At 39.8% G+C, this 10,096-nt stretch overlaps 1 long non-coding RNA gene across 1 annotated transcript; it reads right to left on the minus strand.

The window, feature by feature from the left end:
• Positions 1-2,149: 2,149 nt before the first annotated feature.
• Positions 2,150-6,885, minus strand: LOC149323259 (uncharacterized). The gene is made up of 2 exons (XR_016272582.1): positions 4,504-6,885; positions 2,150-4,197 (listed from the first exon to the last, which is right to left on the minus strand). It is a non-coding gene; the product is annotated as an uncharacterized LOC149323259 (long non-coding RNA).
• Between the last annotated feature and the right edge of the window lie 3,211 nt (positions 6,886-10,096).

Here is a 10,096-nt window from a genome sequence, read left to right on the forward strand (position 1 = left end):
AAGTTAGTCATTCGAAATACCTATTGGTAACATTTAAGGACTCTGGATGCTGGTCTACTCCCTTGAAAGCTACTGCAGCCACAGCTAATACAACAGCTAATGCTATTTTTCAATAGGCAGCACATTCTGGTGGTAGGTTTGTGTTGCGATGCCTTGAGCTCTACAAGAGTAAGCTATTGCCCCAGTTGTATGGAGTTGAAGTGTGGTCCATCTCAGACATGCCAGTTTTTGACTCAATACAGCATAAATTTCTAAGAAGAGCTCTGGGAGCCCCCAAATCTTACCCCAAGGCTGCCATATATATGGAATCTCCATGCTGTTCAGTTAAAATGTTAGCTCAGAAAACAGCCCTTTATTATTGGCTCAAATAATTTTTCAGTTGGTTTTCCATTTAGTCTTAGTGACATATGAAGAAATGGTCCCAGAGTTATAGGCTAAAACAATCTGTCGTCTTGTATCCAAGTTGGGATTTCCCATAAACTGTTGGGTTGCAAAAGCCTATAATTGTGCTCAACTGGAAATTGCAAGGGGCTTAGCTGATACTGATTTCCAGGAAAATCCTGCACTGGTGGATAATTGCCATTCCATTTTTTATTATAAGAATTTCACCATTAATCTTGGAAGATTGCCCCCTTATTGAGCCTTTTCATTTCCTTAAGGCCTATAGTTAAAATGGGCTTAACTATTTGCAGATTAAATACTTTGCACCTAATGGAAGTTTAAAGGGAGATATGATGGCATACCAAATCCCAGTAGACAGTGCCCGTATGACTGTAGAAAGACAGAAGATTTGCATCATATTTTTTTTCTGGAATGTTCTTCGTATTTGGACTTGGGAGCCCAGTACATAGACTTGATTGGTCGGTTGCAATCTGCTTCTAAACAAGTATGTGTTGCATCTCTAACACTGAAAATCTAATGTGACTGGGAGCTTTATTTCACCAACATTTCAGTTCAGAATGTAAAGGTTAAATCAAGTGATGTCACTCAGGTTGGTGTCACCCAGTGCAGTAACTCATGGTCTTAACTTCCTCTCCTACCACACCATACAGAATCCTTAGGAATGTGTTTTGTATTAATGTTACTCATAAATCGTGGTGTTTGGAGAAGGAGCAGGCAGAAGCCAGAAAGCCCTGGTGATGCAGTGGTTATATGACGGAACTCCAGCCATAACATTTTGGGCTTGATCCCAGAGCTCCAAGGATAACTCAGCTTTCCATTCTTTTGTAGGTCAGTAAAATGAGTTCCCAGCTTGTTGGGGGGGGGGGGGGGGGGGGGCAATTGGCTTACAGACTGTAAACTGCTTAGAGAATGCTGTGTTTACTATGAAGTGGTTTAGAAATGTAAATACTATTACTCTTTCCATTTCTATAAATCATAATTCCCATATATGACTGCATTGTTGTGGTATGAGCAACTAACAAAATTAAAATAAAACCTTAAAATGACAATATCGTACACACAGCCTAAATGTATTTGGAGTCAGCCCTCCATTTTCGTGGGGGATCCATTCCAGACCCGTGTGCAAAAATGGAAACTTGCAGATATTCAAGCCCCATAGGCTTGAATGCGGGTTTATGGCTGCAAGTGGTTGTGGATGTGTGCCTTGGGTGTACCCCCAGTTTTAACCCCCTCCATATGCTCCTTGGGAGTAAGCAAGAGTTACGGATCTGAAGTATGCAAAAACGGAGGGGCAACTGTACGTGTAAATACCTCCATGTGGTAAAAGTTGAAATTTAATAGGAAGAGATGTTTTTAAAGAAATTTTAAAAGAAAAAAAAATTAAATGAAATTAATATAACCCTAGGGTCTCTCCTTTCTCCTCCCCCCCCCCCCCCCGGCCACAAAGCCTATCTCCACTCACCCCATCTCTTCAGACCTTTACAGGGACACAGGCAAGTGTCACAGCTTATTGCTACAGTGGTGTCAGCCCCACTTCGGGTGTCCCCTGGCGCAGCTCTCTTCCCCCACATTCCCCTTGTGATTATACTGCTTAAACTACAAGGTTGACACAATCCAGATTTCTAATATATAAGCCCATATACCTAGCTAGCTGGCACAGCAAGCCATGTTGTCCCAGAATCCATGCAACAGCGGGTAATAGCACTGTGCTTAACAGGTTAGTGAAAAAGGCAAAGGAAACGAGAAATAGTTTTAAATCAATAAATTTATTTTCCTTGTATTAGCTCTTATTTCTCTTTATGTTGGATTTAGTATTTTTATTATCTTCACCATGATCTTTTTTAATGGATTTGAATGTGCCAATTAACCTCCCAAAGTGACTCCTGCCCAGTGCCCAGGGGAAGGCAAAAAACCTCCAGGATCTCCGGCCAATCCGCCCTGGAGGAAAATTCCTTCCCGACCCCAAAAGTGGCAGTTAGCACTAGCCTGGACACGCCATGAGCAAGAGCCATACCCAGGAACCCCTGATATTCCTTCTTCCCATTTATATATTATTTGTATTGCCTTCTTTAAATGATATTATTTACTGAACTCAGTATGCCAACTAACCTCCCAAAGTGACTCCTGCTCAGTGCCCAGGGGAAGGCGAAAAACCTCCAGGATCTCCGGCCAATCCGTCCTGGAGGAAAATTCCTTCCCGACCCCAAAAGTGGCAGTCAGCAATAGCCTGGGCATGCCATGAGCAAGAGCCATACACAAGTTACCCTGATACTCCTTCTAGCCATTTATATATTATTTGAATTGCCTTCTTTAAATGATAACATTTAGTGAACTGAATATGCCAACTAACCTCCCAAAGTGACTCCTGCTCAGTGCCCAGGGGAAGGCGAAAAACCTCCAGGATCTCCAGCCAATCCGCCCTGGAGGAAAATTCCTTCCCGACCCCAAAAGTGGCAGTCAGCAATAGCCTGGGCATGCCATGAGCAAGAGCCATGCGCAAGCGCACCACTGGCATTTCCTATTCCCTATCTCCATCCCTCACTTTGTTGGACTATAGCACAAAGGACAGCCTTGAAGGCTCTGTTTCTCTCTTCCACAGAAAGAAACAACCTACATAGAAAGAGAACATTCTTTATTCATATAGCTATAATTCTTGATGTTATTTCTTCTTCCTCAGCTGGGGACTGAACTGATTTCCTGATTTCAGCATTGACTCCTTGAAGATCCAGATCATTTCTTCTTAACCAACGGTTAGTAAGGATCCTTCCCATTTTTGATCTTTTGGGCTATTTCTTCACCAGTCATAGATGATCCTGCTTTTCTCTCTCAGCGATCCTTCTGGAGTTTTATCTTCTGCATTCATCACTAATGGACATTTTTACTCAATTTCTCAAATTGCTGAAGAGTCCCAGATTAACCTTAAAAACGGCATGCATGCCTCTTTCTTTTGGAAAAAGATATGCCATTGGGTTTAGGGTGTTTTCTAAGGATGCTTCCCTGCATTTTTATTTCCTGAACTGAATATGCCAACTATCCTCCCAAAGTGACTCCTGCCCAGTGCCCAGGGGAAGGCGAAAAACCTCCAGGATCTCTGGCCAATCTGCCCTGGAGGAAAATTCCTTCCCGACCCCAAAAGTGGCAGTCAGCACTAGCCTGGGCATGCCATGAGCAAGAGCCATGCGCAAGCACCCCACTGGTATTCCCTATTCTCTCCTTCCGTTTCTCCCATTCTTGTACAGTTGCACAAAGGCCAGCCCTGAAGGCTCTGTTGCTCTCTTCCACAGAAAGAAACAGCCTAAATGGACAAAGAACAGTCCGTATTCATAAAGCTATGACTCTTGATGTTATTTCTTCTTCCTCAGTTGGGGACTGAACTGATTTCCTGAACAAGCATCAGCATTGACTCCTCGAAGGTCCGAATAATTTCTTCATAACCAAACGTTAGTAAGGTTCCTTCTTATTCTTGATCTTTTGGGGATGTTTCTTCACCAGGCATGGCTTTCCTCTCCTTGCTATCCTTCTGGAGTTTTATCTTCTGCATTCATCACTATCTGACATTTTTACTCCATTTCTCAGATTGCTGAGGAGTTCCAGATTAACCTTAAAAGCAGCATGCATGCTTCTTTCTTTGGGAAAAAAAATCTACATTTGGGTTTAGGGTGTTTCCAAGGTTACTTTCCTCCTATATTATGCTATAACATACACAGTTAGTAAGTGGACTAAGAGATTGATTGACTGGAAGAATTAACTCCTTACCACTCATCTTTCTCCAGTTTGTCTTGCTCCGGATGGCCTCTGTAATTGAAATAAATGTACTGTTACGTTCCTAAATATCCTTTTCCCAGTTTGCTTCAATATAAAGCTGGACTGATTTTTCTGGATTCTATTAAACTTCTCTTTTCCGCTCAGACTGGAAGCAGAATAACTAACAATGAACACAGAATGTATGGAGTACATTTCAGTTCAATTTCCCAAATTCTTTTAAGATTTGCAAAACAAATCAGAAATCAGAAAAATAAATGTGAAAATATTACTGATATTTGGTTTGAACAGTAAGGAAAAATTATCTAGAACTTCTTTTCTTTTCAATCAAGGACTTACCTTTTAAGTATCTACTGCGATGCTTGTGTTGTTCTTTGCACCAAATTTGTTGGCTTTCTTGGCCCATTATTAAATATGAATTTTAAAGATTTTCTAGCCAGTTCCTAAAGAGAAGGTCATGTACAAAGCTCCTTTAATTTTCGATATACTCTTCTAACCTGCTAAAAGGGGGAAAAATCTAAATAACATTATTGAAAAGAACGAGGACAAAAAACTCCAGGAAAAGTAATACAACATTTGGTTTTGGCAATCAACACAAATTTGTGATGTTTTTACATTTATTCTCTTTGAAGAAGCAGCAACATAAGAAGTAATATTTCTTACCTCATGAGACTTTTTCCTATGATTTGCTTTCTTAATATTGCCAAATGATTAATGCAATTCTTCTCTTTCACCCATCTTCAAAGAATGGGACAACTGCAGATATCTTCACAAGGTCAATCCCTTACAAATCTGCAAAGAGGTCACTAAAGAAGTATCAGAGAAATGTTGAATCATGACAATGACATCTCCATTGCAAGGAAAAATAATCAAATCTCTTTCTCTGCAGTAAAGGATACTCATCTGAGGCCCTACCTTGATATTGTTGATGTGCATTGTGACATTTTCACACTTCTCTCTTCTTGAATCATGTCAACAACTTTTTTGAACAAGCATGAGCATAGACTTCTGAAGGTCTGAATAATTTCTCCATTATCATCCCTTAGTAAGGTTCCTTCCTATTTTAAATCTTTCTTGGGATGTTTCTTCACCAGTCATGGCTGATTCTGCTTTCCTCTCTTTGTGATCCCTCTGAAGTTTTAACTTCTGCATTCATCACTATCTGACATTTTTACTCCATTTCTCAGATTGCTAAGGAATTCCAGATTAACCTTAAAAGCAACATGCATGCTTCTTTCTTTGGAAAAAAAAACACCTTACCTTTGGGTTTTGTGTGTTTCCAAGGTTGCTTCCCTCCTTGCTTAACACATTATGCTCTAATGAACAAATTTAGCAAGTGAACTAACAGTTAGATTTACTGGAGGAATTAATTCCTTACCACTCATCTGTCTCCACTTTGTTTCACTCTGGATGGTATCTGTAATAAAAGTAGTTGTACTGTTAAGTTCCTAAAGATGCTTTCCCAGTTTGCTTCAATACAAAGCTGGACTGAATTTTCTGGAGTCTATTGAAGATCTCTTTCCCTCTCAGAGTAGATGCAGAGTAACAATTACGGAACAGAGACTGGAGGGAGTACATTTCAGTACTCTCCAAATTGCACTCCAAATTCCCTTCAAATTTGCAAAAGAAAGCAGAAATTTTAAAAAAACCATGTTAAAATGTTACTGATGTCTTCATTTTGAATAGTAAGGAAAAGTCATCTGGGACATTTTTTTCTTTTCAGTCAAGGGCCTACCTCTTAAGTGTCGACTCCAAGCTTGTGTTGTTTTGGCATTCTAGTTGGTGCGGCTTTCTTGCCCCATCAGTAAATATGACATTTGAACATTTTCTAGCCAGTTCTTAAAGAGAAGGTGACATAACATTTTCAATGCTCCCTTTCAACCTGCTTAAAGGGGGCAAAAATCCAAGCAACTTTACTGATTTGAAAAGACCAGGGAGAAAACACTTCTGCAAAAGTGACACAATATTGGGTCTTTGGCAAACAACACAAATTTGTGATGTTTTATACTGTATTCACCTTGAAGAAGAAGCAAGAAGGAATATTTCTTACCTAACAAGGCTTTGGGTTGTGACTTTACATTCTTGGTCTTGCCAAAGAATTAATGTAATTACTCTCACCACCCATCTTCAAAGAATGGATCAATTGCAGATATCTCCTTTCATAGGACAATCCCATCCAAACCTGCAAAGAAGTCACTAAAGAAGTATCAGAAAAATGTTGAACCATGACAATGACATCTCCACTGAACCAACAGCAAGGAAAAATAACCATAGCTCTTTCTCTGAAGTAAAGGATACCATCTCAGGACCTACCTTGACCTTGTTGATGTTTATCTGTGACATTTTCACACTTCTCTCTTCTGGAATCATTTCAACAACTGATATTCCTTACATCACATGAGATTTTTTTCTTATTATTCATGGTTTACTTTTTAAATTCTTGTTAAAATCCAATTCATTTTCAACTAGCTTTAAAGAACTAGCTTGTAAAAACAAAATCAGATCTGGAAAGAAGTTCACATATGATCAAACAAATGTTAAACATCATAGTTTTGAAGAGAACCTCTAGCAGGAAAAGAGCAATGATCAGTTATCTGCTTTCTTTCCAATAAACGACTTACTGTATGGATATTAATTTTTAAAAAAAATCAGAATCTAACCTTTCCTTTTCCAGGCTATTCCTAAAGTAGGAGTCAACTTATTGCTTCATTTTGTCTCCAGTTCTCCTTTCCTGAACCAAAGTGTTTGTTTGTTAAATGGAGAAATAATACTTAACCGCTACAGTCAGTACTGACAAAATATGGTTGAGAGGCAGGCAAAGAAATAAAATGACAGACTTTAGCAATTGAAAATAATGAAGTGCTTACCTGGGATCTTACCTGAGATCCTGACTCCTTTCTTCCAGTCTCCTTTGGAATGTACAATTACTACAATTAGAAAGCCTGACTAAGTAAGGAATAGATTTTGGTCACCATGAAATGTTGAATACTTCAACTGCTGGATTGCTTTGTTCCACTCACTTTCACAATGTACAAAATGGATCAATTTACCCCTAACAAAATATATTGATTGATAGTTCTATTAAAATGGGAAAATACCCCTTCAAGTGTGCAAAAAGATTATATTCAAAATTCATAAATAAACCTTTAATGATATTTAACCAGCATAAGTATTTTTCAAAATATGATTTCCCCCCTTTAAAAAACGTTCCCTGTAAAGACTTACCATCATGTTGATGAAGTTCAGCTGAGAGGCTGCTCACTTTGCTCTTCTTGAAGCATGTCTTGTCCTTTACCTTTTATCAAAATTTTGTTATATGTTTGCTAGGTTTCGAACGTGGTCAGAAGCTTGAAATCTAGCAAAGTTGGGGATAGACTTTGGCAACTGGAAATACTGAAATGCCTCATCCCATCTGCTGAACTGCTCTGTTGCCATCTCTTTTCAAACTGTCAGACTCACTGTTCTAGAATGGAAGGCTGTTTCTTGCCTTTCAACTGCCAACCTTACCATATATTTTGTGATGGAGTACAAATTCAGTATTTCCTGGTATTCCATATATCCTTCACATAATTTATCCCAAGGTCTTTGATTCATGCAAACAGCAGCGCCATCCAAACCTAGACCACACTTTTCTTTTCTATTTTCTAATATCAAGTTAATTAATGAGAACTATGGAAAGCTCACCTGGAAAGCTGAAGTATTGGAGTCTTGGCAGGAAAATAAGCTGTTTTTGCTATATGTTTTTAGATTACATATTATTACATAAAGGACCTTATTTATCTTTTGCTCTTTCCCATTTTGTACATTCAGTTTTCTTCTTCCATCAGAGGAACTAAGCTGTTTCCATGAAATTCCTCTCCCTTTGACTCCCCACTAAAAGAATCATGGCTGCATCATAGCAGAAACATCACAGGTTGCCTCACAATCACCACATCCAAGTGGGTTGAACATGGGGGTGGGAGAAACTAGGGTTCATTATAATTGCCACATTATGGTGTTGTAGAAGGCAAACTGGGTTCCCTCATAATCACCACATCCACATACAGCAAATAAATAGAGGCAGTCAGCCTCCTTGGGAATAGTGAGGCAGAAGGGGAACAGAGGGAGGGAAGGGACACTGAACCCACATGACTGCCAGTATCACAACTGCCCCGGCAGTGAGGGCATCTCATTTTGTACCCAGGGACTAGTGTGATTGGGAGACCATTGACAGATTTCCCTGTCAATGAAAGAGATGCTCTCATTGCGTTTCAGGAACACAGCAACTATGGGTCAGAGGCATCATTGTCTGATAAGTATCATAAAAAGCCACTTTTTTGTGCCTGTAATCATGATTTAGAAACCCCATGGAATAATCTTGTTGCTCTCTAACAATAAAACCAGATGTATATAGACATATGTGTGTGTGTGTGTGTGTGTGTGTGTGTGTGTATATATATATATATATATAAAATTCTCAGAGGAATACATGGGGGAGCATGCTCCAATCGTCTCCTCTCCCACCTCCACTCAGGACTAGTCCTGTTTTAAGCTGGTTTCTGGAGTGCAAGTCTGATAGTGAAGTACATTTTTTTAAAACAGTACATTTTTAAAAAAAAACTTTGCTGTCTGAATAAAAAAATCTTGTCCAAATAAAAAGTTTTTAGCCTGATGATACAAGGACAAGAGGATCCTTCTGGTTTTGCTGGGAAAGATGTTCCAGTGTCTAGAGGCACCCACCAAGAAGGGCTTGTCTTGTGTCCCCATCCACGGTGCTTGCAAAGGTGGTGGGACTGAGAGAAAGGCCTTTTCTGAGGATCTCAGGCCCTGGTGAGGCTCGGATAGCTTGTACTTGAGCCGTATCAGGTTTTCTAGGTCATAACCTGTACTTTGAATTGGCAAGTCAGTGTAATGTAGTGTGTGTTAAACCAGTGCATGGGAGATCCAGGTTATTTGTTAAATATACAGTTGGCCCTGTGTATCCACGGATTCAACCATCCACAGCTTGAAAATATTCAAAACAATATAAATTCCAAGAGGCAAAGCCTGATTTTGGCATTTTATATAAAGGACACCATTTTAGTATGCCATTTAATCTAATTGGACTTGAGAATCCATAGATTTTGGTATCCATGGGGTGTCCTGGAACCAAACCCCAGCAGATACCAAGGGCCCACTGTACTGAATATAGCACACCTTTTCTTTCCATTAAAAGTGGCTCTTCCTCCCGCTCTTTCTGGGGCCGTCTTTAGAAACTGTTTGGAAAATTCAGTGGGTCCAAAATGCTGTGGCTGGGATGTTGACCAGATCCAGTTATAGGGAGCATACAACTCCTTTGCTGAAAAAGCTTCACTGGTTGCCAGTTTGTTTCCAGGCACAATTCAAAGTGCTGATCATGACATGCCATATATACTCAACTACATTATTATTATTATTATTATTATTATTATTATATCCAAATGCATCTGAGGAAGTTGACTGAAGTCTAGGGAAGCTCCTGCTGCCAACTTTTTTCTTAGTCTGTCTCAAAGGTGCTACAAGATCATTCTATTATTGGTATTATATCCAAGCTGCAGGAAAAGAGATTCCACCTCAACATTAGGAGGAACTTCCTGACAGTAAGGGCTGTTCGACAGTGGAATGCACTCCTAACTCGGAGTGTAGTGGAGTCTCCCTCCTTGGAGGTCTTTAAGCAGAGGCTGGATGGCCATCTGTCGGGGATGCTTTGATCTGGATTTCCTGCATGGCAGGGGGTTGGACTGGATGGCCCTTGTGGTCTCTTCCAACTCTATGATTCTATGATTCTAAGTAAGCCAACAAAGAGAAAGGGTTTAAAGATGGGAGCTGCATCACCAAAAGGCGGTGAGGGTTTCGCTTCCCTACCATCTGCCCTCCTCTTTGGAGCAGATGTTAATATACATCCTCCCTGTACAGAATGGGTACAATTGTAAAT

The sequence above is a fragment of the Sceloporus occidentalis genome, unplaced genomic scaffold (assembly GCF_023333645.1).
Source record: "Sceloporus occidentalis isolate IW3139 unplaced genomic scaffold, rSceOcc1.0.p SCAF_1, whole genome shotgun sequence".
In the NCBI taxonomy this organism is placed as follows: domain Eukaryota; kingdom Metazoa; phylum Chordata; class Lepidosauria; order Squamata; family Phrynosomatidae; genus Sceloporus; species Sceloporus occidentalis.